At 45.4% G+C, this 27688-nt stretch overlaps 4 non-coding genes and 1 pseudogene across 4 annotated transcripts; 4 read left to right on the forward strand and 1 right to left on the reverse strand.

Moving 5' to 3' along the window:
* Nucleotides 1-27688, forward strand: part of LOC137315739 (zinc finger protein 850-like) — a 106905-nt pseudogene that overhangs the window by 72870 nt on the left and 6347 nt on the right.
* Nucleotides 3628-3709, forward strand: trnas-aga (transfer RNA serine (anticodon AGA)). The gene has a single exon. It is a non-coding gene; the product is annotated as a tRNA-Ser (tRNA).
* trnal-uaa (transfer RNA leucine (anticodon UAA)) lies at nt 5006-5088 on the forward strand. The gene has a single exon. It is a non-coding gene; the product is annotated as a tRNA-Leu (tRNA).
* trnas-aga (transfer RNA serine (anticodon AGA)) lies at nt 5757-5838 on the forward strand. The gene has a single exon. It is a non-coding gene; the product is annotated as a tRNA-Ser (tRNA).
* Nucleotides 10229-10300, reverse strand: trnat-cgu (transfer RNA threonine (anticodon CGU)). The gene has a single exon. It is a non-coding gene; the product is annotated as a tRNA-Thr (tRNA).

A 27688-nucleotide genomic window follows, 5' to 3' on the forward strand; every position in this document is an offset into this window, starting at 1 on the left:
TGACTGCATATACTGCCACCTCCGGTGGGTCTGTTCTGACGGTGGGAGTGGACATACCTCGGGATGGTGATGGACGAGTCTGGGACGTTGGCTGAAAGTTATGATTCTGTGAGAATGGCAATGTTAGGCTATTGCTTGGGACAGCTCTCCCAATTTTGGCACAAGTCCCCAGATGTTTGTGAGGAGGACTTTGCAGGGTCGACTGGGCTTGGTTTGCTTTTGTTGTGTCCGGTGCCTCGTGGTCCGTGTTAGTCTTTCACGGTATTTTCCACATCAAATATTAGAGAAAAATTGCAAGAGAAATGAAATTGAAACTTTTGAAGACAGCGAAAGCGCAACCTGCTCGTTGGAGAATTGAACCTGGTCACCCGCGTGATCACCAGTTTACTAACGACGAACTGGTGTGAGTTTGTAAAGGACACTCATCACAGATGGCGTTAGACACGCTTCAAATTTCAGTGAATCTTTTTTAACCATTTATTTGATGACCTTTCATCTCTGCATTTCAATCTACACGTGTGTGTCTGTCTCTCAGTGTGTGTACCTGTGTGTGTGTGTAACTGTCTGTCTATCAGTGTCTGCGTGTGTCCATGGCTGTGTATCTTTGTGTCTAAAAAGAAAATGCTGGAATCCATTATGAAGGAAATTATCCTTCCTCCCTCAACTAACAAAACCAAAACGCAGATTAACTGACCATCCATTTCATTGTTGTATGTGGGATCTTTCTGGTAAACCTCCACTTGGAGATAAATTGCAAGAGAAATGAAAGTGAAGCTTTTAAAGGCAATAAATCTGTAACCCCCGGTCGTGAAATTGAACCCTGGTTTCCACGGGCCACTGTTGAAAGAAGACTGACCTTTCACATTTCCATCTCTCTGTTAGACAAGATCCAGAATAAAGTGATGAGGGGAGAGCGGGAGAGAGCGAAAGAGAGAGAAAGACAGAGAAACAGAGACTCACTCAGAAATCTTCGAAAAAGTGAGAAACACACACACACACACACACACTTAGACACATTACACACGCAGGCATAATCGTTAAACCTCTCTCTCTCCCTCCCTCTATGTTTCAATGTGTATCTCATGATCAGTCTATGCCTCTCTCTCTCTCTCTCTTTCTGATTCTCTCTCTCTCTCTCTCAGTCTCTGTTTCTCGGCCTGTCTGTCTGTTTGTCTCTCCCCCTCCCTCTCTATAATACCCGCAGATCTCAGAATTACAGCGTCAAAGAAGGAAACAGATCGGAACACATTTGTCCGCAAACAGTCTCCACTCAATAATATTCTGAAAGTGACAATCACTCGTTTCATTCATTTTCTGTTCTATTTTCCTCTGTCGTTTTTGAAGAAGAAGCGAGGCAAAGCAGAAAAAATTGCAGTTGGCCTCTTAAAAATGCTTCCTCCCCGTCCGGGAATTGAATCCCTGGCTAATGGGGATATCTCACCATGATGGAGAATATCCAATTGGAAATGAATTTTCTGAAGCCTTCCGAAACCGTCCCCGAGTCTCGCCATCTCAGGGAGGAGGTCAAACTTGCTGGAAAAACTTTGACCATTTAACGATTCTACCGGATCCGTTTTCCTGGGAGTCGGTTTTGAAACAGGACACAGGCTCAATGTGTTCCAATATGTTTCCTTCTTTCACCCTGTGATTCACAAATCTGCGAGTATTGGACAGATGGAGGGAGAGAGACTGACACAGACTCAGACAGACCGAGAGAGTCTCTTTCTGTCCCAGTGTCTCTCTCTCTTTCTGAGTGTCTCTCTTTATCACGCTTTTCCTCGCACCCCACATCACTTTATTCTGGATCTTAACGAACAGAGAGATGGAAATGTGAACGGTGAGTCTTCTTTCAACAGTGGCCCGTGGAAAGTTAAACAAACTGTCATCAAATAGGTCATTTCATTAAAAGTTGAATGTGGAAGCAAGTACGGACGGAAATCGAACCCGCGCTTCTCTGTTTAATGAAACTGACGCTTTTCCAATTGGCCACCGCACCCCACGAGCAAACAACGGATGATAATGTTCTTCATCGGGTGAAGTCAGATCAACAGCTTTTTGCAACTGATTGCGACAATCGACTGATTGAGGAGCAATGGATTTCGACTATTCCGCATTCACAAATAATTTCATGACAGTTCATTTAACGGACCATTGTGGAAAGATTCACAGACAGAGAGATAGAAAGAGACAGAGAGAGAAAACGAGATGGAGAGATGGAGACATGGGGGGAGAGAGAGAGAGACCTTAATAGAGAGTATAAAAATCGTTGGAGTATCAGTGAGATTAAATTTTGGAAAGTGGGATGGTCCGAGTTAATCTTTCAATGTTTTTTCCACATCAAATATTAGAAATAAATTCCTTTCTGTATGTCTCTTTCTCTCTGTTCAGAGCGGCTGAATTAGCCCGCGTCTGCAAACAGCTCGATTCTGCGTATTCATAACTTGCACGTTATTAGTGTTCTGAAATCGAGGTGAAGAGTGAGGCAGAGAGCAGGTTTTAAAATCGCTGGAATATCAGTGAAATTAAATTGTGGAAAGTGGGATGGTCCGAGTTCGACTTACAGTGTATTTTCCACATGAAATAGTGGAGATCAATGAAAGTGAAGCTTTTAAAGGCAGAAACACCGGGACTTCGACATTGGAGAATTGAACCCTGATCAACCGCGTGAAAGATGGGGATAACGAGGGAGAGAGATGGAGACATGGGGGAGACATGGGCACAACACGAACGAGGAACTGGCTTGAGCAGTTGATCGACACTTCCCACAGATGGCGTTCGACACGCTTCAAATTTCAATGAATCCATTCCAACCATTTATTTGATGACAAAAAAAGCGTAGAAGAAGTGACACTCAAGCACATTACACATAGAACAAGATTGTGGAAGGACCAGGATGGTCGCGTGGTTAAGGGTTTCGATTTAAAATTCAATGGGTTTTTACCCGCGTGCGTTCGAGCCCCATTTCTGTGAGATGATATTTCCGTTAGATTTTGATACTGATCATTGACTCTCTTTTGCCATTTGCATCACAAAATCATGGAAAGGTGACAGCACGGAAGGAGGCCTTTTGGCCCATCGTGTCCGTGCCGGCTCCATGCAAGACCAATCCAGCTGGTCCCACTACCCCGCCCTATCCCCCTAGCACTGCCATTTTTTTCCTTTCAATATTATCCCGTTCCGTTTTGAAAGCCATCATTGAATCTGACTCCATCAGCCACTCGGGGTGCTGAATTAGCCCGGGTCTGTTCACAACGCGACTCTGCCTTTCATTTCTTGCTCATTATTGTGGTTCTGACATCGAGGTGACGCGGAGAGTGAGATTGAAAATCGCTGAAATATCAGTGAAATTATATTGTGGAAAGTGGGATTGTCTGAGTTATTTTATGTGTGTTTTTTTACACGTCCAATGTTGGAGATAAATGAAAACTTTAAAGGTAGAAGAAGTTCATCGTCCAGGTGTATTTGAAGCCAGGTCGACCAGGGATACCCACCACTGTACAAACGAGTGACTGGCATGAACATCCGACGCCCTGAGCGACGGTTGATACCGATACCAGTTCTGTGGCTCTGTGTTGCAGAGCGCTGGATTATTGCGATTTTAAGTGAGCACCATTAAATTTTAAACAAGTAGTCGTGGCCGAGTGGTTAAGGCGATGGACTAGAAATCCATTGGGGTCTCCCCGCGCAGGTTCGAATCCTGCCGACTACGGTTTAGATTTTTCTTTTCACAGCTTTTATCTCTGCGTTTCAACCAATGCGAGTGTGTGCAAAATGTAAATGCTCGAATCCATTATTAAGAAGTATTGGCAGGACATTCGCGGACTCAAAATACAATCTAAAATAGTCAACATGGTTTTATGAATGGGAAATCGTGTCTGACAATTTTATTTGAGTTCTTTGAGGAAGTAACGAGCAGGGTGGATGAAGGGGAACCAATGGATGCAGTATATTTGAATTTCGAAACCTGGACGATAATCAACACCACCAAAAAGCCGATGAACTGACCATCCATTTCATTGCTGTTTGTGAGATCTTTCTGGTGAACCTCCTCTCCGCCCTTTCCGATGCCTTTCTCTCTCTGTCTCTCCCTGTCCCTCACCACGACACTAACGAGGAACTGGCACAGGACGGAAAATGAAGCTTTTAAAGGCAGCAAAATTTCCACCACCGGTCGGGAAATTGAACCGCGGGTCCAACGAATAACAGGCAAGGATGCTCACCACGATACGAACGAGGAGCTGGTGTCGTCTGGTGATGGACACGCACCATAGATGGCGTTAGACAGCCTTCAAATTTCAGTGAATATATTTCAAACATTTATTTGATGACAATTAGCTTAATTTCCTCCTTCAACTCACACCACCAAAATGCAAATTAACTGGCCATTCATTTCACTGTTGTATGCGGGATCTTTCTGATAAACCTCCTCTGCGCCCTGATCAGGGCCTCTCTCAGGCTCCGTCTCTCTTCCTGTGTCTCGCTCTCTGTTTCCCTTTCTTTCTATTTCTCTCTCTATCTCTCTGTTTCGGGTTGCTGAATTAGCCCGGGTCTCCTCGCAGCTCGATTCGGCGTATTCATTACTTTATAAATTATTGGGGTTCAACGAGGTGAAGGGTGAGGCAGAGAGCAGGTTTTAAAATCGCTGGAATATCAGTGAAATTAAATTGTGGAAAGTGGGATGGTCCGAGTTCGACATTCAGTGTATTTTCCACATCAAATAGTGGAGATAAATTGCAAGATCAATGAAAGTGAAGCTTTTAAAGGCAGCAGCACTGGAACCTCGACACAGGAGAATTTAACCTGGATCAACCGCTTGACAGACGGGGATACTCAGCACTGCACTAACGAGGAACTGGCGTGAGCGGGTGATGGACACTCCCCACAAATGGCGTGAGACACGCTTCAAACTTCAGTGAATCTTTTCCCACCATTTATTCAATGACAAAGAAAAGCGTAGAAGAAGTGACAGTCAGGTACATTACACATAGAACAAACGTGCGAGTGCACCAGGATGGCCGAGTGGTTAAGGCGTTGGACTTAAGATCCAATGGGCTTATACCCGCGTGGGTTCGAACCCCACTCCTGGTATGTATTACTCAGTTGAATTTTGATACTGCTCATTGACCCTCCTTTTCCATTTGCATCACGGAATCACAGAAAGTTCACACCACGGAAGGAGGCCTTTCCGCCCATCGAGTCCGTGCCGGCTCGATGCAAGACCAATCCAGCTGGTCCCACTCGCCAGCCTTATCCCCGTAGCGCTGCAATTTTTTCCTTTTAAGTACTTATCCTGTTCCGTTTTGAAAGCCATGATTGAATCTGCCGCCATCCCCCCGTCGGGGTGCTGAATTAGCCCGGGTCTGTTCACAACGCGACTCTGCCTTTCATTTCTTGCTCATTATGGTGGTTCTGACATCGAGGTGACGCGGAGAGTGAGATTTAAAATCGCAGAAATATCAGTGAAATTATTCTGTGGAAAGTGGGATTGTCTGAGTTATTTTATGTGTGTTTTTTCACACGTCCAATGTTGGAGAAAAATGAAAACTTTAAAGGTAGAAGAAGTTCATCGTCCAGGTGTATTTGAAGCCAGGTCGACCGTGTAATAGGCAGGGATACCCACCACTATGCAAACGAGTAACTGGCATGGACATCCGACGCCCTGAGCGACGGTTGATACCGATACCAGTTCTGTGGCTCTGTGCAGCAGAGCGCTGGATTATTGCGATTTTAAGTGAGCAGCATTAGGTTTGAAACCAGTAGTCGTGGCCGAGTGGTTAAGGCGATGGACGAGAAATCCAATGGGGTTTCCCCGCGCAGGTTCGAATCCTGCCGACTACGGTTTAGATTTTTCTTTTCATTGCTTTTATCTCTGCTCTTCAACCAATGCGAGTGCGTGTAAAATGAAAATGCGAGAATTCATTATTAAGAAGTAGTGGCAGGACATTCGCGGACTCACAATACAATCTAAAATAGTCAACATGGTTTTATGAATGGGAAATCGTGTCGGACAATTTTATTAGAGTTCTTTGAGGAAGTAACGAGCAGGGTGGATGAAGGGGAACCAATGGATGCAGTATATTTGGATTTCCAAAAGGCATTCGATGAGATGCCACATAAAAGGTGATATCCCTGCTGCTTGTTATTCTCCACGCTTGCACCCACCCGTGCCTTCTGCCGCTTCCTGCCACGCTGCAGCCACTGCTTCTGGCCTTTACCTCGCAGAGAATAACAGGCACAAGATAAGAGCTCATAGATTGAGGATTGGCTAACAGAAAACAAAGAGTCGGGATAAAAGCGTCATTTTCAAAATGACAATCTGTAACTAGTGGGGTGCCACAGGGATCAGAGCTGGGGCCTCAACTATTTACAATATATTTCAATGACTTGGATGAAGGGACAGAGTGTATTGTGGCCAAATTTGCTGATGATACGAAAATAAGTGGAAAAACAAGTTGTGAGGGTGACACAAAGTATCTGCACAGGGATATTGACAGGTTAAGCGAATGGGCAAAAATTTGGCAGATGGAATATAACGTGGGAAAATGTAAATTCATCCACTTTGGAGGAAAAATAAAAAAGCAACATATTATTTGAACAGAGAAATACTACAAAATGCTGCGGTACAGAGGGATCTGGGTGTCCTCGTACACGAAACACAAAACGTCAACACACAGGTGCAGCAGGTAATCCAGAAGACAAACTGAACGTTGAACTATTGTGAGAAAGACAGAGAAACGGACACTCTCACTGAAAAGCTTAGAAAAAGTGAGACACACACACATTACACACAGAGGCATGGTCGTTCTTTGTGCCCGTCTGTTGCAGAGCGATGGATCGTGGCAATTTTAAGTGGGCAGCATTTCGCTAAACTCAAGCAGTCGTGGCGGGGGTTGTTTCAAGCGATGGATAAAAAATTCACTGGGGTCTCCCCGGGCAGGTTGGAGTCTTGCCGACTATGGTTCAGAACTTTCTTTTCAAGCCATTCACGTCTGCGTTTCAACCGACACGTGTGTGTCTGTGTGTTAGTGTGTGTAACTGTATGTGTGATTATCTATCTGTGTATCAGTGTCTGTTTGTACATGGCTGCGTGTGTGTAATGTGTCTGTGCGAGTGTGTATCACAGCTGAGTGCAGTGGATACAACAAACGCTATGGGCCCCGACAACATCCCGGCTCTCGTGCTGAAGACTTGTGCTCCAGAACTAGCGGCGCCTCCAGCCAAACTGTTCCAGTCCAGGTACAACATTGGCATCTACCCGACAATGTGGAAAGTTGCCCAGGTGTGTCCTGTCCATAAAAAGCAGGACACAACCAATCTGGCCAATTACCGCCCCATCAGTCTACTCTCAATCATCAACAAAGTGATGGAAGGTGTCGTCGACAGTGCTATCAAGCGGCACCTGCTCACCAATGCTCAGTTTGGGTGACGCCAGGACCACTCGGCTCCAGACCTCATGACAGCCTTTGGCCAAACATGGACAAAAGAGCTGAATTCCAGAGGTTGGGTGAGAGTGACTGCCCTTGACATCAAGGCAGCATTTGACCGAGTGTAGCACCAAGGAGCCCTCGTAAAATTGAAGTCAATGGGAATCATGGTGAAAATTCTCCAGTGGCTGAAGACATACCGAGCACAAAGGAAGATGGTTAGTGGTTGCCAAAGGCCAATCATCGCAGCCCCAGGACACTGCTGCAGAAGTTCCTCAGGTCCATCCACCACCCTAAACATTCACTCCCTCCACCACCGGCGCACAGTGGCTGCAGTGTGTATCATCTACAGGATGCACTGCAGCAACTCGCCAAGGCATCTTCGACAGCACCTCCCAAACCCGCGACCTCTACCACCCGAAAGACAAGGGCAGCAGGCGCATGGGAACAACACCACCTGCACGTTCCCCTCCAAGTCACACACCATCCCGACTTGGAAATATATCGCCGTTCCTTCATCGTAGCTGGGTCAAAATCCTGGAACTCCCTTCCGCAGAGTACTGTGGGAGAACCTTCACCACACGGACTGCAGCGGTTCAAGAAGGCGGCTCACCAACACATTCTCAAGGGCAATTAAGGATGGGCATTAAATGCTGGTCTCTCCAGCGACGCCCACATCCCATGAACGAATAAAATAAAACAACGCGACTGTTTATTTCATTTCTTGCTCATTATTGTGGCTCTGTTATCAAGGTGACGCAGAGAGGAAGGTTTAAAATCGCTGGAATGTCAGTGAAATTACATTGTGGAAAGTGGGATCGTCCGAGTTAGTTTCTCAGTGTTTTTTCACGCATCCAATGCTTGAGATAAATTGCAAGAGAAAATAACGTGAAACTTTTAAAGGCAGCGAAAGTGCAACCTCCCCGTTAGAGAATTGAACCCCCGGTCACTTGCGTGATAAGCGGTGATACTCACCAGTACACCAACGAAGAACTGGTGTGGGTCAGTAAAGGACACTCACCACAGATAGCGTTTAACATGCTTCAAATTTCAGTGAATCTGTTCTAACCATTTATTTGATGACCTTTCGTCTCTGCGGTTCAATCTACACGTGTGTCTGTCTGTCAGTGAGTGTACCTGTGTGTGTGTGTGTGTGTGTGTGTGTTAGTATCTGTCTATGTATCAGTGTCTGCGTGTGTACATGGCTGTGCATGTGTGTGTCTAAAATGAAAATGCTAGAATCCATTATTAAGGAAATTATCCTTCCTCCCTCAACTAACAAAACCAAAACGCAGATTAACTGACCATCCATTTCATTGTTGTATGTGGGATCTTTCTGGTAAACCTCCACTTGGAGATATATTGCAAGAGGAATGAAAGTGAAGCTTTTAAAGGCAATAAAACTGTAACCTCCCGGTGGGGAAATTGAACCCTGGTTTCCAAGGGCCACTGTTGAAAGAAGACTGACCTTTCACATTTCCATCTCTCTGTTCGTCAAGGTCCAGAATAACGTGATGTGGGGAGAGCGGGAGGGAGTGACAGAGAGAGAAAGACAGAGAAAGAGAGACCCACTCAGAGAAGCTTAGAAAAAGTGAGACACACACACACACACACACATTTCGACACATTACACACGCAGGCATATGTATATACACAGGCACATTACACACGCAGGCATACACACATATACAAACATTTTTATACTCGAATTTTTGGAGCAAAACCAGACGAAAGTTCAAGTTTATTGGAAAGCTTTGCGCACAAGGGGAGAGTGGGAAGCTTCCTCAAGCTCGCACCTCACTCTCAAAGGAACATCAGCACTAAACATACACTCAGGCACATTAAACACACCGGCATTTATATGTACACATACACACAGGCACATTACACAAAGAGGCATAATGGTTAAATCTCTCTCTCTCTCTCCCTCTAAGTTTCAATGTGTGTCTCACGATCAGTCTTTGTGTGTGTCTCTCTCTGTCTCTGTCTCTCTGTCGCTCTCTCTCTGTCTCTTTGTCTCTCCCCTCCCTCTCTCTAATACCCGCAGATCTGAGAATCACAGGGTCAAAGAAGGAAACAGATCGGAACACATTTGTGCTCTGCAACAGACGGGCCCCAAGAATTCAGTCCCCAAACAGTCTCCGCTCAATAATATTCTGAAAGTGACAATCACCTGTTTCATTCTTTTTCTGTTCTATTTTTCTCTGTCGTTTTTGAAGAAGAAGAGGCAAAGAAGTAAAATTTGTCGTTGGCGTCTTAAAAATGCTTCCTCCCTGTCAGGGAACTAAATCCCTGGCTGAGGGGGGATATCTCACCACGATGGAGAATATCCAATTAGAAATGATTTTTCCGAAGCCTTTTAATCGCCCCACGTCCCCGTGTGTCGCCATCTCAGGGAAGAGGTCAAAGTCGCCGGAAAAACTTTGACCATTTAACGATTCTACCGGAGCCGTTTTCCTGGGAGTCGGTTTTGAAACAGGACACAGGCTCAATGTGTTCCAATCTGTTTCCTTCTTTGACCCTGTGATTCTCAAATCTGCGAGTATTGGACAGATGGAGGGAGAGAGACTGACACAGACTCAGACAGACCGAGAGAGTCTCTTTCTGTCCCAGTGAATCTCTCTCTCTTTCTGAGTGTCTCTCTTTATCACTCTTTTCCTCGCACCCCACATCACTTTATTCTGAATCTGAACCAACAGAGAGATGGAAATGTGAACAGTGAGTCTTCTTTCAACAGTGGCCCGTGGAAAGTTCAACAAACTGTCATCAATTCGGTCATTTCATTAAAATTTGAAACCTGAAGCAGGTGCGGACGGGGATCGAACCCGCGCTCTTCGGTGTACGAGACCGACGCCTTTCCACTTGGCCACCGCACCCCATGATCGACACTCGGATGATAATGTTCTTCAGTGGGTGAAGTCAGATCAAAAGGTTTCTGCAACTGATTGCGACAATCGACTGATTGAGGAAAAATGGATTTCGACTGTTCCGCCTGAACGAATAATTTCATGACAGTTTATTTAACGGGCTATTGTGGAAAGATTCACAGAGAGATAGAAAGAGACAGACAGAAAGAGAGAGAGAGAGACAGACAGAGGGAGAGAGATGCACAGATGGAGAGATTGACACAGATGGAGACAAGGGGGCGGGACGGGGCGGAGCCGGGGGGGTCGGTCGGGTGCAGAGAGAGACCTGAATGGAGTTTAAAATCGCTGGAATATCAGTGAAATTAAATTGTCCAAAGTGGGATTATCTGGGTTAGTCTTTCAATGTATTTTCCACATCAAATATTGGAGATAAATTGCAAGTGAAAGTTTTTCGGACGGAGGGAGGTGTACAGTGGTGTTCCCTCGGGTTCGGTATTCGGACCACTGCTTTTTTGATATATATTAATAACTTGGACTTGGGTGTACAGGGCAAAATGTTAAAAATTGCAGATGACACAAAACTTGGAAGTGTAGTGAACAGTGAGGAGGACAGTGATAGACTGCAACAAATATATATTCCTTAAGGCACAAAAACCCAACAGGAAAAGTGGTCCAACCGTGGCTAACAAGATAAATTTAAGTTCGTATTAAATCAAAGGAAGAGGCAAATAAAGTTGCCAGAAAAAGCAGTAAGCCTGAGGATTTGGAGCATTTGAGAATTCAGCAAAGGAGGACCAAGAAATTGATAAAGAGGGAAAATAGAAAATGAGAGTAAACTGGCAAGAAACATAACGGACTCTAAAAGCTTCTCCCGGGATGTAAAAAGCTAAAGACTAACGGTCGTGCTGGAAGGACCAGGATGACCGAGTGGTTAAGAGTTGAAACGGAAAATTCAATGGGTTTTACCAGCGTGGGTTCAAACCCCCCTCCTGATAGTTGTTATTACGGTCTCATTTTCACTCTTTTCCCATTTCCATCACACCGTCAGAGAAAGGCAACAGCACGAAAGGAGGCCATTCGGCCCATCGAATCTGTGCCTCGGCTGTGCAAGATCATTCCAGCTCGTCCCTTTTCTTGGAGCCCTGCATTTTTTTCTTATCAAGTATTTATCCAATTCCCCTTTGAAACCATGATTGAATCTGCCTCCACCACCCCCTCAGTCAGTGCATTCCAGATCGCAACCACTCGCTGTGTTAAAAAGCTGTTCCTCACGTCACCTTTGGTTCTTTTGCCAATCACCTTAAAGCTATGTCCTCTAGTTCTTGACCCTTCCACATTGGGAACAGTTTCTCTCGATCTACTCTGCCTGGACCCTTCATGATTTTGAACACATCGATCAAATCTACTCGCAACCGTCTCTGTTCCAAGAATCACAACCCCAGTTTCTCCAGTCTATCCACGTAACTAAAGTCCCTCATCATTGGAATCGTTCTCGTAAATCTCTTCTGCACCCTCTCGAAGACCTTCACATCTTTCCTAAAGTGCGGTGCCCAGAACTGGACAAAATATTCCAGTTGTGGTCAAACCAGTGTTTTATAAAGGTTCATCATGACTTCCATACTTTCGTACTTGTGGCTCTATTTATAAAGCCTAGGATCCCGTTGCTTTTTCAAACAGTTTCTCAACATACCCTGCCACCTTCAACGATTTGTGCACATAAACCCCCAGATCTCTCTGTTTCTTTATCCCTTTTAGCGTTGTGCCCTCCAGTTTACATTGCGTCTTCTCATTCTTCCCACCAAAATGTATCAATTCGCATTTTTCTGCTTTAAATTTCATCTGCCACGTGCCCGCCCAAGCCACCAGCCTGTCTATATCCTCTTGACGTCTATCAGTGTCCTCCTCACTGCATACGACCCTTCCAAGCTTTGGAAATTTTGGAATTGTGCCCTGAACACCCAAGTCCAAGTCATTAATATATATCAAGAAAAGCAGTGGTCCGAGCTCTGACCCTGGGGAACACCACTGTACACCTTCCTCCAGTCCGAAAAACAACCGTTTACCACTTCTCTCTGTTTCTGTTCCCCAGTCATTTCTGTATCCATGTTGCTACAGTCCCCTTTATTCCATGGGCCGCAGTCTTGATGATAAGCCTACCAGGCAGAACTTTATCAAACGCCCATTGGAAGTCCATACACACCACATCAACCACATTGTTGTCGGAAGAGATATTTCTGTGGAGACTTCGTTTCAGCAAGGAGGCAATCGGCCGCCTCTGTGAGATATCACAAGAGGAGCTTCAGCCACCTTCTATTTCCTGCAGGGCCTCGTCAGTGGCATGTGGGTCATTTCAGTCAGGCCCCGGTAACATGTGCAACATCACCCAGAGCCCTGTGAGAGTCTGAATTCATCAGATCACAGATACACCATCACCCAGAGCCCTGTGAGAGTCTGAATTCATCAGGTCACAGATACACCATCACCCAGAGCCCTGTGAGAGTCAGAATTCATCGGCTCACAGATACACCATCACCCAGAGCCCTGTGAGAGTCTGAATTCATCAGATCACAGAGACACCATCACCCAGAGCACTGCGAGAGTGAATTCATGAGGTCATAGGCGCGGTATTCCGCAGGATTTCCCAGTTCATCAACCTCGACATGTCCCCAGAGCGACAAAGGAATAGGTCTACCTTGTTCCACAGGATCGCTGGATTCCGCAAATGGAGAGGTCTCCCGTGTTCCACAGGATCGCTGGATTCGGCAAATGGAGAGGTCTACCGTGTTCCACAGGATCGCTGGATTCCCCAAAGGGAGAGGTCTATCGTGTTCCAAAGGATCGCTGGATTCCCCAAAGGGAGTGGTCTACCGTGTTCCACAGGATCGCTGGATTCCCCAAAGGAAGAGATCTACCGTGTTCCACAGGATCACTGGATTCCCCAGAGTGCAGGGTGCTGTCGATGGAACCCATGTGATGTGGAAGGCACCCAATGAGGCACCTGTCACTAACTTCAACAGGAAGGGGTTTAATTGGTTAAATGTGAGAATCCTTTGCGATGCCGACCTGTGGATCATGAGTGTAAATACAGATCACAAGGGAAGTGCCCATGATGCCTTCGTCCTTCGCCACTCAGACTTGCAATGATACCTTCACCGGAGAGCAGCAAGGATCTGGATGGATATCAGGTGACAAGGGATACCCGCTGAAGCCGTGGCTGATGACACCCTGCCACAGGACCAATAGTACAGTACAGGAGAGGAACACCCGTGCCCACGTGTGCTCACGCCAAGTCGTGGAGAGGAGAATCGGGGAGCTGAAATCACGCTTTCGATACTTGGACAGGTCGGGGGATCTTTGCCGTACTCACCTGTCAAGGTGTCCAGGGTTGTGGTTGTCTGATGCGCATTGCACAACTTTACCCTGCGGGAAGGGCTGACCTTTGACCAGGAAGACGAGATACCGCTGGGAATGGACGAGATGCAGGATGACAACCCGGATGTTGCTGGGGCCATTGTTGGTGCCCACACTCCCACCCCCGAGGAAACCGTGGCAACAGGGGACAGGGCAGCGAGAGAGCACCCAGTGGCTGATGCTTTCAGACATCGATGAAAATGGGTAATTGTCTCCTCGCCCCCTCCCGGGAAAGCAGATAACAGGACAAACAAGATTGAAAGTGAAACAGTGAGCTTAAATTGCAGCATCAAAAAATTAGTGCGAATCTTTACATTGACATTTTGAGGTCGTTAGTTATTGCAAAACTTTATTGTGAACATTGAGGTGTGTAGTGCAAAACTTTAAATAAAAGTTGCGTTAACTTATTCATTTTCTAGTTCGAAATCAGTTGCGATGTTAACATGGTTCATAAAATTTTAGAACAATTACAAATGACTTCTGATTAAGTTCGAAGGGCAGCAGCAGCAGCAACAAAAATTATCACACAAACAATCAGAGGAGATTCATTACATCACAAAATATCAACAAGCGAATAAAAACAAACAACCAAAACATCAACCGAACAAACAGCAATAAGATTTACAGACGCCCCCTTGCGGCATGCTCGAGGGTCGCTGTGACACTCTGAACAAGAGGAGGGCAACTCTGCACGAGAGGAGCATCCTATTTCCTCCTGGCCCCCATCCCTCCCTGTGATCGAGCCCCTCTTGAGCAAAGGGCACGAAATCTGTGTCTTACAAAATGGCTGTAATCTGGGAGTTCGGAGCTGGAGTGCTGCTGTTCCATGGGGACATGAATAAAAGTAGCGTCAGGTGCAGGAATAGCTCCTGGCTTTTGGGCCTGTACTCTGTCTGCGGCAGGAAGTGGCACGGGGTGTATCACGGGCTTCGGGTGCAGCACAGCCGTACTCGCATTCAACTCCATGAAATGCACGAGAGCCTGGTGAATATTTGTCAGCTCGGCAATGTTCTGTCCAGTATGAGCCAGCTGGGCACTAATGTTCTGTCCAGTCTGAGCCAGCTGGGCAATGTTCTGTCCAGTATGGGCCAGCTGAGCAATGTTCTGTCCAGTATTGTCCAGCTGGGCAATGTTCTGTCCAGTATGGGCCAGCTGGGCAATGTTCTGTCCAGTATGGGCCAGCTTGGCATTGATGCTGTGTCCAGTATGGGCCAGCTTGGCACTAATGTTCTGACCAGCATCCTTGATCTCCTGTCCCATGGCGACGAAACAGTCATGGTAATTGTCGCTCTCATCAGCCGTCAATCGTCTTACTTGTTGAACGTTGATGTCCTCTCCCAATTCTTCATGCACATTTTTTGGGGGGGAGAGGTGTGATGACGTCGACGTCGCCTCACGAGGGACTGGGGCGCATCTACCACAACTCGCATCGATCCCTCAACCACCGACAGGTCGGACTCAGCTGGCGGCTGCCTGTGAGACGGGGATTGTGTGTGTCTCACACAGAGCCAGAGGGGCCTGGAGTTGGAGAGGCGGTGAGGTGAGGCGACTCATTGTCACGCACTCCCCCCACATCAACACCCTGAGGGTGGCAGGTGGCGTCAGGAGCTGAAACACAATCACCCTCTGCAGCCCAAACACCATCACCCTCTGCAGCACAAACACCATCACTCTCTGCAGCCCAAACACCATCACGCTCTGCAGCCCAAACACCATCACTCTCTGCAGCCCAAACACCATCACCCTCTGCAGCACAAACACCATCACTCTCTGCAGCACAAACAACATCACTCTCTGCAGCCCAAACACCAACACCCTCTGCAGCACAAACACCATCACTCTCTATACCCAAACACCATCACCCTCTGCAGCACAAACACCATCACTCTCTGCAGCCCAAACACCATCACCTTCTGCAGCACAAACACCATCACCCTCTGCAGCCCAAACACCATCACTCTCTGCAGCACAAACACCATCACCCTCTGCAGCCCAAACACCATCACCCTCTGCCGCCGCCGACTCACCACCTGCTGCAGCCCGAGTGTCCTCAGACGGCTGTGAACCTGTGGGAAGGAAGAACAAAATGTTCCCCTGGTGAAGCATGTTCATCGGTCACATCACAGACGCCCACACGCTGCACGAGCATGGTCAGACTCGAATCTCCTTTTCCCATCCTTCAGACAACACGCAGGTTTCAAACATGCAGCTGGCCAATAGAGGAATGTGAAACTCACCTTTCCTCGCTCCAGTGTCTCATCGGTCACCAGGCACTAAACTGGAAGTGTTGCCCTGCAGCTGAGTGGCCCTTTCTTCATGCTCGGTCATCTCCCTCATAAAGGCTGAACCGCCGCCGGTCTTCGCCTTCTCACGGTTATTAAAAGCCAATTGACTCTACAGGACATTTAACAATAAAAATCAGTTTGTTCTTGTTTGTGAGAGAGAGATAAGTTGGGGGTTTGGGGGCAGGGTCCAATTCACTCATTGTAATTTAACACCTCAAATCTCTGGAGTGGGGATAAAAGATCTCGAAAAGCATTTAGTGAGGCCCGTCCACAATGGCAACTGAGTTTTACGACCAGTTGCCATTAGATTGAACCTTGACCACAACACCCAGAAACAACCTGTGTTTATGCATTAGTTAAACTCAGCTCAGTTAAATGTGAACTTTTGAATTTCAAAAACTCTCTATATATCCTACCCGACTGCATTAAATCATTGATTTTTTGCGGCCCTGTTCCGCTCTCCGTGACACGGTGCTGTTCGTGCTCAGAACCTGTGCCACCTCCTTCCACACCAACACGCTAACTTTCTGTGCCGCCCGAGACTTCCGTTCCCCAGAAGCCGCCGAAGCCTCACCTCAACCTCATTGAGGAGTGTGGAGAGGTGTTCATCACAACATTTGTTTCACCTCTTCTCATTCATCTTTTGCTGTTCCATCATTTTTCTCAGTGTAAAAACAGCCTTTTCAAAAATAGTTCATTTTATTTTACACTCCCTTTTAAAGACTGTTTATTTAAGTTTCCACTGCTTTTTAAAAATGCATTTAAATTCGGCTTTTTATAAAAACTTTGTTTTGAATTCACAATTACATGCTGAACACGAACTTTCAATGAGAAGTCTGTTCACCTCTTTGAGCAATGAAGGCTGGAGCTGTGGGCGTGACTTCACTTCCTGACAGATTTTGTGGGCGTGTCTTCTCCTCCCACAGACATTTCCAGCCGCTGCAACCAACACTGCTCAGAGGCTCGGGGGACAGAGCAGGATTGGATTCATGGTCCAATTCAAACAATTCGACGCCGAAGAGCCCGCCGGAAGGAATTTCGTTAATTTAAATCGAAGGAGCGGCGGTGAACGTTGATTCGACGCTCCGAACAATTTCTGGCAAGATCTGCCTCATGCTTCCTCACTGACCATTGCATTATCAGACTCCATGTATACTTACTGACCATTGTATTATCACTCCCATGTATCCTTACTGACCATTGCATTATCAGTCCCCATGTATACTTACTGACCATTGTATCATCACTCCCATATATCCTTACTGACCATTGTATTATCAGTCCACGTGTACACTTACTGACCAGTGTATTATCAGTCGACATGTACAGTTACTGACCATTGTATTATCAGTCCACATGTACACTTACTGACCAGTGTATTATCAGTCCACATGTACACTTACTGACCATTGCATGATCAGCCGCCGCGTATACTTATTGACCATTGTATTATCAGCCCCCATGTATACTGACTGACCATTGTATTATCAGCCCCCATGTATACTTACTGACCATTCTATTATCACTCCCATGTATACTTAAAGACCATTTTATTATCATCACCCATGTGTACTTAAAGACCATTGTATTATCAGCCCTCATATGTACTTACTGATCATGATATTATCAGCCCCCATGTATCCTTACTGACCATTGTATTATCAACCCCCATGTATACTTACTGACCATTGTATGATCAGCCGCCATGTATACTTACTGAGCATTGTATTATTATCCCCCATGTATACGTATGGACCATTCTATTATCACTCCCATGTATCCTTACTCACCATTATATTATCACTCCCATGTGTACTTCAAGACTATTGTATTATCAGCCCCCATGTATACGTACTGGCCATTGTATTGTCAGCCCCCGTGTACACTTACTGACCATTCTATTATCAGCCGCCGTGTAAACTTACTGACCATTGTATTATCAGCCGCCGTGTATACCTACTGGTCATTGTATTGTCAGCACCCTTGTATACTTATTGACCATTGTATTAATACTCCCCGTGGATAATTACTGACCATTGTGTTATCGGCCCCCATGTCGACATACTGACCACTGTATTATCGGCCCCCATGTATCCTTAGTAACCATTGTACAATCAGGCCCCATGCATCCTTACTGACCATTGAATTATCAGGCCCCATGAATCCTTAGTAACCATTATATTTTCAGGCCACATGCATCCTTTGTAACCATTATATTATCAGCCCCCATGTATCCTTGGTAAATATTGTATTATCAGGCCCCATGTATCCTTACTGACCATTGCATTGTCAGCCCTCATGTATACTTGCTGACCGTTATATTATCAGCTCCCATGTATACTTCCTGACCATTATATTATCAGCCCCCATGTATCCACACTGACCATTGTATTATCGGCCCACGTGTATCCTTACTGACCATTGTATTATCAATCCCCATCTTTACTTACGGGCCACAGTATTATCAGCCCTCGTGTATCCTTACTGACCATTGTATTATCAGTCCCCATGTACACTTACTGGCCATTGTATTTTCAGCCACCATGTATCCTTAGTAACCATTGTATTATCAGGCCCCATGCATCCTTTGAAACCATTGTATTATCAGCCCCCATGTATCCTTCGTAACCATTGTATTATCAGCCCCCATGTATCCTTCGTAACCATTGTATTATCAGCCCCCATGTGTCCTGACGAACCATTGTAATATCAGACCCCATGTATAGTCACTGAGCATTTTATTATCAGCCGCCATGTATCCTTACTGACCATTGTATTATGAGCCCCCATGTATGCTTACTGACCATTGTGAAATCAGACCCCATGTATATTGCTGACCATGATATTATCAGTCTCCATGTATCCTTACTGACCATTGTAATATCAGACCCCATGTATACTTACTGGCCATTATATGATCAGTCCCCATGTATACTTACTGACCATTATATTATCAGCACCCATCTTTACTTCCTGACCATTGTATTATCGGCCCCCGTGTATACTTACTGGCCATTGTATTTTCAGCCCCCATGTATCCTTATTAACCATTGTATTTTCGGGCCCCATGTATACTTGCTGACCACTGTATTATCGGCCCCCATGTATACTTACTGACCACTGTATTATCGGCCCCCATGTATCCTTACTGACCATTGTATTATCTGGCCCCCTGAATCCGTGGTAACCATTGAATTATCAGCCCCCATGTATACTTGCTGACCACTGTATTATCGGCCCCCATGTATGCTTACTGACCACTGTATTATCAATCCCATGTATCCTGACTGACGATTGTATTATGAACCGTCATGTATTCTTACTGACCATTGCATTATCACTCACATGTATTCGTACTGTCAATTGTAATATCTATGTCCAATTATCTTTACTGACCATTGTATTACCACCACCATGTGTTCCCACAGACCACTCCATTATCAACCCCCATGTCTCCTTACTGACCATTGCATTATTTGCCTAAAATATCCTAAATGAGCATGTAAATGTCAGATCCCATGTATTCTAACCGACTATTGAATTAACGGCCCCATGTTTCCTGAATGAATAGTGTATTATCACCCCCGTGTATTTTTATGGATCATTGTGTTATCAACCCGTGTATTTTTACTGATCATTGTATTATTACCACCGATGTATCCTTATTGCCATTGCATTATCACACCCCATGTATAATTACTGAACATTGTATTATCAATCCCATCTCTCCTTGCTGACCATTACCTTATCAGCCCCCAAGTATCCTTACTGCCCATTGTATTATAACCTCTATGTATCATAATTGACCATTGTATCATCTGCATCCAAGTATCCTTATCGACCATTGCATTATCACATCTCAAGTATCCGTGCTGACCGTTGTATTATCACCCCTACACATTATTAGTGACCATTATATTATCTGCCCCATTTACAGTTACTGACCATGGCAGTATCACACCACACGTATCCTTACTGACCATTGTCGGATAAACCCCAGGTGTTCTTCCTGACTGCTGTATTATCATTCCGCTGTGTTCTTACTGACCGTTACACTATCACACAAATGTGTTCTTTCTGACCATTGCATTAGCAAACCCTGTGTTTCCTTACTGATCATTGCATTATCTGCATTCAAGAATCCTTACGGAACATTCAGTTGTCACCCACATGTATCCGTACAGGACATTGCATTATCACACCAAATGTGTTCTTACTGACCATTATATTATCAGCCCCCGTGTACCCTTACTGACCATTGTATTATCAGTCCCCCTGTACCCTAACTGACCATTGTATTATCAGTCCCCATGTATCCTTACTGACCATTGTATTATCAGTCCCCATGTATCCTTACTGACCATTGTATTATCAGTCCCCATGTATCCTTACTGACCATTGTATTATCAGTCCCCATGTATCCTTACTGACCATTATATTATCAGCCCCCATGTCTCCTTACTGACCATTACTTGATCTGCTTCAATCTATCCTTGTTGTCTTTTGCACTTTTGTTAACTCCACCCCAGAAAACGTATTTGAAACATTCTGAAATTGCCGGCTGAATTCAAATCACAGAAATAATCTGAACTCTGTCAGTGAAGCTGCTCTCTCTTCACATCAGCACTGTAAGACTGCGGGATTCATATTTTCTTTTTTACGTCATTTTCTTTCAGTAATATTCAGAACTTTCGGTAGCTTCACTTCACATCAGTAAAATGCTTGTTTACCTGTAATTTTCAATATGGAGTGATGGTGTTAAGGGATTAACCGAACCTGTTTGTTCACTGACCTTAATTAATGTCAATGTGTCGTTTAATTGTCTCACTGGAGAGTTCCCTCTGGGCCATAAATAGGGACTGTTTTCAAGGCGTCACAGCAGAGTGTTTGATGCAGCTTTGCCTCCAGTACAAACAGTGATCATTGGATCTCACAGATAATGAAGTCATGTTCTGGTACATTCCAACTCAGCTTCGGATTCTGTGGGCAATTTTTGATGTACAAAAGATTTACTATCCGCTCCTCGCTGCTGTTGGTGTTCCTGGTAAGTCATTATTTCAGCAATCAATTCTGTAAACCATGTTTAACAGTATTTACTGCCCTTGTCCTTAAGACCAGGTTATTAATTGTATTCAGTGTAATCGTCTTGTTCAGTCTCTGGTAATGCACCTTGTTTCCTTCATGTAACATGTGAACAGTTGCCGATTCACTGCCCCAGTTCGATGAACACCATTTCCTTTCCATAACTTTCTTCAACTGATGGTCATTTTTTAGGATTTGACTGTTATTTGAGTCTCGTACACAAGGAATGTTGGTGGACGATTCTCTTTTTTGAACAGTTTGCCGTCTGCTCTCTGCACTGAACCCCAGTATCGGATCAGAAATATGGGTTCATCGAGTAAGACAGCTGCCTGGAGCTGAATCATTATTGGATATTGTCCAATATTTCAGCGTGTATTGGTGACCTATCTGTTAACGCTGGTTTCCACAGATCAGTGTCATTAACTACAACCAGCAGACCTTAAAACTCCTGTTACCTGTGAACAAGTAACTTGAATTGTCTTTCCCAAGGGTTTCCAACTGTTTCAGCATTGTTTTTTCCAACTTGTTCTCTGTTGAGGTTCTTATCAGTTGTTTTGAGAACCAAAAGCCAGTTCGAAGCTTTTCGAAGCTTCTACTCATCGTTGCTTTCATTCAGATCAGTTGTTGTTGAAAACCGAAGCTTCTCAAAGTTTCTGCACATTGCTGCCTTTGCAGTTTAAACTTACAATGTCCAAATGTAATGTCCAAAGGGGCAAAGTTAACCCTTCCATTCACGGTTCTCTCTCGTCTCCTCTTCAAATCTGCCGTCATCACCCCATCCTCAAAAAAAATCCATGACCCCTCGGTCCTTGTAAATTACGGCCCCCATCTCCAACCTCCCTTTCCTCTCCTTGAACGTGTTGTCGTTTCCAAAATCTGTGCCCATCTTTCCTGCAAATGCATTACTAACCTCTCCAATCAGGTTTCCACCGCTGGCACAGCACTGAAACGGCCCGAATCAAAGTCACAAATGACATCCTATGTGACTGACCGTGGAAAACTATCCCTCCTTTTCCTTCTTGGCCTGTCTGCAGCCTTTGACACGGGTGCCCACACCATCCACCTCCAACGCCTCTCGTCCGTTGTCCAACTGGGTGGGACTGCCCTCGCCTGGTTCCATTCCTATCAATCCAGGCTTAGCCAGAGAATCTCCTGCAATGATTCATCTTCCCGCCCACACACCGTTATCTCTGGTGTCTCACAAGGAACAATCCTTGACCTCCTCCTATTTCACATATTCAAGCTTCCCCTCGGTGACATCATCCGAAAACACAAAGTCAGATTCCACATGTAACTGACACCCAGCTGTTTCTCACCACCGCCTCTCTCGATCCCTTCACTGCGAATCCAACGTCCAGTCCTGGATGAGCAGAAATTTCGTCCATTTAAACATTAGAAAGACTGAAGCCATTGTCTTCGGCCCCAATCATAAATTCCGTTCATTCGCTACTGATTCCATTCCCCTCCCTGGTCACAGTCTGAGGCTGAACCGGACTAGTAGACGTTCTGTTTGACCCTGAGCTGAGCTTCTGAACCATATCCTCTCCATCACCAAGATCGCCGACTTCCACCTCCCGAACATTGCCCGTCTCTGCCCCAGCCTCAGCCCATCTTCTGCTGAAATCCTGACCCATGGTTTTGTGACCTCCAGACTCGACTATTCCAATGCTCTTCTGGCCGGTCTCCCACCCACCACCCTCCATAAACTTGCGCTCATCCAAAACTCTGCTGCCCGCATCCAAACTCGCACCTTGTCCCGTTCATCCATCACCCCTCTGCTTGCTGACTTACATTGGCCCCCAGTCGAGCGAAGCCTCAATTTAAAAATTCCGAAACTCGGGTTACAGAGAAATACACAGAATTTACAGCTCACAAACAGGCCATTCGGCCCAATTGGTCCATGCCGGTGTTTATGCTCCACACGAGCCTCCTCCCATTCTACTTCAGCTCACCCTATCAGCATATTCTTCCATTCCTTTCTCCCTCTAGTACTTAGTTAACTTCTCCTTAAATGCATCTATTCTATTCTCCTCAACTATTGCTTGTGGTAGCGAGCTCTACATTCTAACCAGTCCCTGGGTAACTCAGTTTCTCCTGAACTGCTGATTGGATTTGTTGTCATTATCTTACATTTATGAGCACTAGTTTTGTCCCCCCACTACACCACAAGTGAAAAAAAGGAGAGAAAAGAGTCCCAGCCTTTTCAGCATCTCCTGATAAGTATATCCTCTCAGTTCTGGTATCATCATTGTAAATCAGTTTTGCACTCACTCCAGTGCCTTTAAGCCCTTGTTACTAATGGAGATCACAACTGTGCACAATACTCCAAGAGTGGACTAACCACTGGTTATAAATCACTGGTCAGGCCTCAGCTGTCCAATTGTCTCCAATTCTGGGCATCACACTTTAGGAAGGATTTCAAGGCCTTGGAGAGGGTGCAGAGGAGATTTAGTAGAATGTTCCCAGGGATGAGCGACCAGGCTGCTGCTTTTCCTCCCAGTCTGATGTAGAATTCCCTATTTTTCTCTTCCTTACAGTGAACTTAGTGACGATTGTGGTCCTGTCTCGAGGAAGGTGCGGTCTCTCCAAATGTGTCACCCGTTACCTGGTGTCCATGGCAGCGGCGGATCTACTGGTCGTTATCACTGATCTGATATTCAGGCAAATTCCTATTCTTTATTCGACTCAGTTTCAGTTCATGTGGAACTTTAAAGTGTGTAATATCCACGCCGTCCTGCTTTACGCAGCCACAGACTGTTCTGTCTGGTTCACAGTCACTTTCACCTTTGATCGATTTGTGGCCATTTGTTGCCAGAAGCTGAAAACAAAATATTGCACCGAGAAAACGGCGGCTGTGGTTCTGGGAACAGTGAGTGTGCTGTTCTGTGTGAAGAACACTTTCTGGTACTTTATGATTGGAGGTGAATATTGGATTAGTAATTCTCCCTGGTTTTGTTATATATCATGGGATGTTCGTCATTCACAGGTGTGGACATTAATTGTATTCCTTCATTATATTGGAACCCCATTTTTTCCATTTGTTCTGATTCTGCTGCTCAATGCTTTAACCGTCAGACACATTTTAGTGTCGAGCAGAGTCCGCAGGAGACTCCGGGCCCACAGCAGTGGGGAGAGTCCCAGTGACCCAGAAATGGAGAAGAGAAGGAAATCCATCATTTTACTGTTCGTTATATCGGGGAATTTTATCCTGTTATGGGCGGTGTTTCTGTTGTATTTTGTATGGAACCGATTGTATCTGTTAGAATTTATTCCTGTGTCTCTACCTGAATTTGTACAAGAACTGGGATTTATGCTCCAGCTCCTGAGTTGCTGCACCAACACGTGTATTTATGCCGTGACCCAGACTAAATTCAGAGAGGAGTTGAAGAATGTGGTGAAATATCCCTTTACTGGAATTGTTAAATTCACTAAATAATGAGAAGACTTTCCATCATCACAAGGTGTTGGTCTGGTTTTCTGCCCAATCCCCTCATCTCTGTGATACAAACACAGTGAGGCCGGTTTTCATCTTTCACCGCCCTGATTTAGTGACGAACATGAACGGGAGAGGTGGGGAAGTCCACGGAGATCAGTCCCGCTTGATTCCTGCTGGTTTTTAGCCCCGTTAAGTCCTCTGGTGCGGCCTGGGGCGGGTGGATGAAGCTCCCGTCCGCCAGGCTCTTGTTTCATGTTTTTACAGAAAGCGGGCGGGGCGGGGCACACATGCAGCCCATGGTGTGAGGACCAGAGAATCATCTTTTATTAATCATTTCACTTCTCTTTAAGAACAGAGGAACAGGAAGAGGCCATTCAGCCCCTCGAGCCTATTCCTCCGTTGAATTATATCATGGCTGATCTGTACCTTAACTCAATTTACCCCCTTGGTTTTGTAACCCTGAATACCCGCGCCCAAAAAAAATCTATCAATCTCAGTTTTGTAATTTTCGATTGACCCCCGGCATCAACAGCTTTTGGGGGAGAGGATTCCAGATTTCCACTCCCTTTGTGTGAAGAAATGCTTCCTGACATCACCTCTGAACCTCTCATTTTAAGATTATGCTCCCTTGTCATGGACTAGCGCACCAGAGGAAATAGTTTCTCTCTATCTACCCTATCAAATCCTTTAATCATCTTAAACATCAATTAGATCACCCCTTAATCTTCTATATTCAAGGGAAGACAAGCCTAGTCCATGCAACCTGTCCTCATCATTTAACCGTTTTAGCCCCGATAACATTCTGGTGAATCTGTGCTGCACCCCCTCCGAGGCCAAATATCCTTCCTGAGATGCGGTGCCCAGAACTGAACGCAGTCTCCAGCTGGGGTCTGACCAGAGCTCTGTCCAACTGGAACACAACTTCCACCCTTTTGTATTCCAGCCTTTTGTGATCAGGCCCAACGTTCCATTAGTCTTTTCAATTCGTTTTTGTACCTGTCCATCAGCTTTTAATGATTTCTGTACTTGGACCCCTAAATCTCGCGGCACTTCCACAGTTCCCAGCTTCTCACCATTTTGAAAATACCCTGATCTTTCTGTCTTCGGACCAAAGCGGATGACCTCACACTTTCCAACTTTGAACTCCATCTGCCACAGTTTTGCCCACTCACTCAATCTGTCAATGTCCCTTTGCAACTATCTGCTCCCATCTACAATATTTATTGTGCTGCCTAACTTGATGTCGTCAGTGAACGAAGATATCCGGCTCTATATTCCTTCATCCAAGTCATTTATAAATACAGTGAAAAGCTGCGGTCCCAGTACAGTTCACTGAGGACACCACTAGTCACATCCTGCTGATTGGAGTACAGACTCATTAAACCTACTCCCTGTCTCCTAACTCCGAACCAATTCCCTACACAGGCCAATGGGTTGCCTCCAATTCCATGCACTCTCGATTTTATTAACAGACTCTTACGTGGAACCTTATCGAACGTCTTCTGGAAGTCCATAAAAATAACATCCATAGCCACGCCATTGCCTGCCACATTAATTACCTCCTCAAAAAATTTAACTCGGGGTTCATTAGACATGACTTACCCTTTACAAATCCATGCTGCTCTCTCTGATCAGCTCCAATTTTCCCAGATGATCAGTCACTCTGTCCCTAATAACAGATTCTACTAACTTCCCCACAATTGATTACAGACGAATGCTTTTATGATTTCCTGCTTTATCTCTACTTAATTGAAAACTATTTGAACAATGCGTTGATGTACAGGGAATAAAGTGGTGATGTACCGGGTATAATGTGGTGATATACAGGGTATAATGTGGTGATGGACATGGTATAAAGTGGTGATGTACAGGGTATAAAGTGGTGATGGACAGGGTATAAAGTGGTGATGTACAGGATATAAAGTGGTGATGTACCGGGTATAAAGTGCTGATGGACCGGGTATAAAGTGGTGATGTACAGGGTATAAAGTGGTGATATACAGGGTATCAAGTGGAGATGTACAGGGTATAAAGTGCTGATGGACCGGGTATAAAGTGGTGATGCACAGGGTATAAAGTGGTGATGTACTGGGTATAAAGAACATAAGAACATAAGAAATTGGAGCAGGAGTAGGCCAATCGGCCCCACGAGCCTGCTCCGCCATTCAATAAGATCATGGCTGATCTGATCCCAACCACAAATCTAAAGAACACAAGAATTCGGAGCAGGACCCGGCCACACAGCCCCTGGGCCCTCTCCGCCACACACAGGGCATTGACCGATCCGAACTCAGCTTCATGTCCAATTTCCTGCCCGCTCGCCATAACCCCTAATTCCCTTTACTTCTAGGAAACTGTCTATTTCTGTTTTAAATTTATCTAATGATGGAGCTTCCACAGCTTCCTGGGGCAGCAAATTCCACAGACCTACCACCCTCTGAGTGAAGAAGTTTCTCCTCATCTCAGTTTTGAAAGAGCAGCCCCTTATTCTAAGATTATGCCCCCTAGTTCTAGTTTCACCCATCTTTGGGAACATCCTTACTGCATCCACCCGATCAAGACCCTTCACAATCTTATATGTTTCAATAAGATCGCCTCTCATTCTTCTGAACTCCAATGAGTAGAGTCCCAATCTACTCAACCTCTCCTCATATGTCCGCCCCCTCATCCCCGGGATTAACCGAGTGAACCTTCTTTGTACTGCCTCGAGAGCAAGTATGTCTTTTCTTAAGTATGGAGACCAAAACTGTATGCAGTATTCCAGGTGCGGTCTCACCAATACCTTATATAACTGCAGCAAAACCTCCTTGTTTTTATATTCTATCCCCCTAGCAATAAAAGCCAACATTCCGTTGGCTTTCTTGATCACCTGCTGCACCTGCATACCAACTTTTTGATTTTCTTGCACTCGGACCCCCAGATCCCTTTGTACTGCAGTACTTTCCAGTCTCTCGCCATTAAGAAAATAACTTGCTCTCTGATTTTTCCTGCCAAAGTGCATAACCTCACATTTTCCAATATTATATTGCATCTGCCAAATCTCCGCCCACTCACCCAGCCTGTCTATATCCCCTTGCAGGTTTTTTATGTCCTCCTCACTCTCTACTTTCCCTCCCATCTTTGTATCATCTGCAAATTTTGATATGTTGCACTCGGTCCCCTCCTCCAAATCGTTAATATAGA

The sequence above is a fragment of the Heptranchias perlo genome, unplaced genomic scaffold (genome assembly GCF_035084215.1).
Source record: "Heptranchias perlo isolate sHepPer1 unplaced genomic scaffold, sHepPer1.hap1 HAP1_SCAFFOLD_56, whole genome shotgun sequence".
Lineage (NCBI taxonomy): Eukaryota > Metazoa > Chordata > Chondrichthyes > Hexanchiformes > Hexanchidae > Heptranchias > Heptranchias perlo.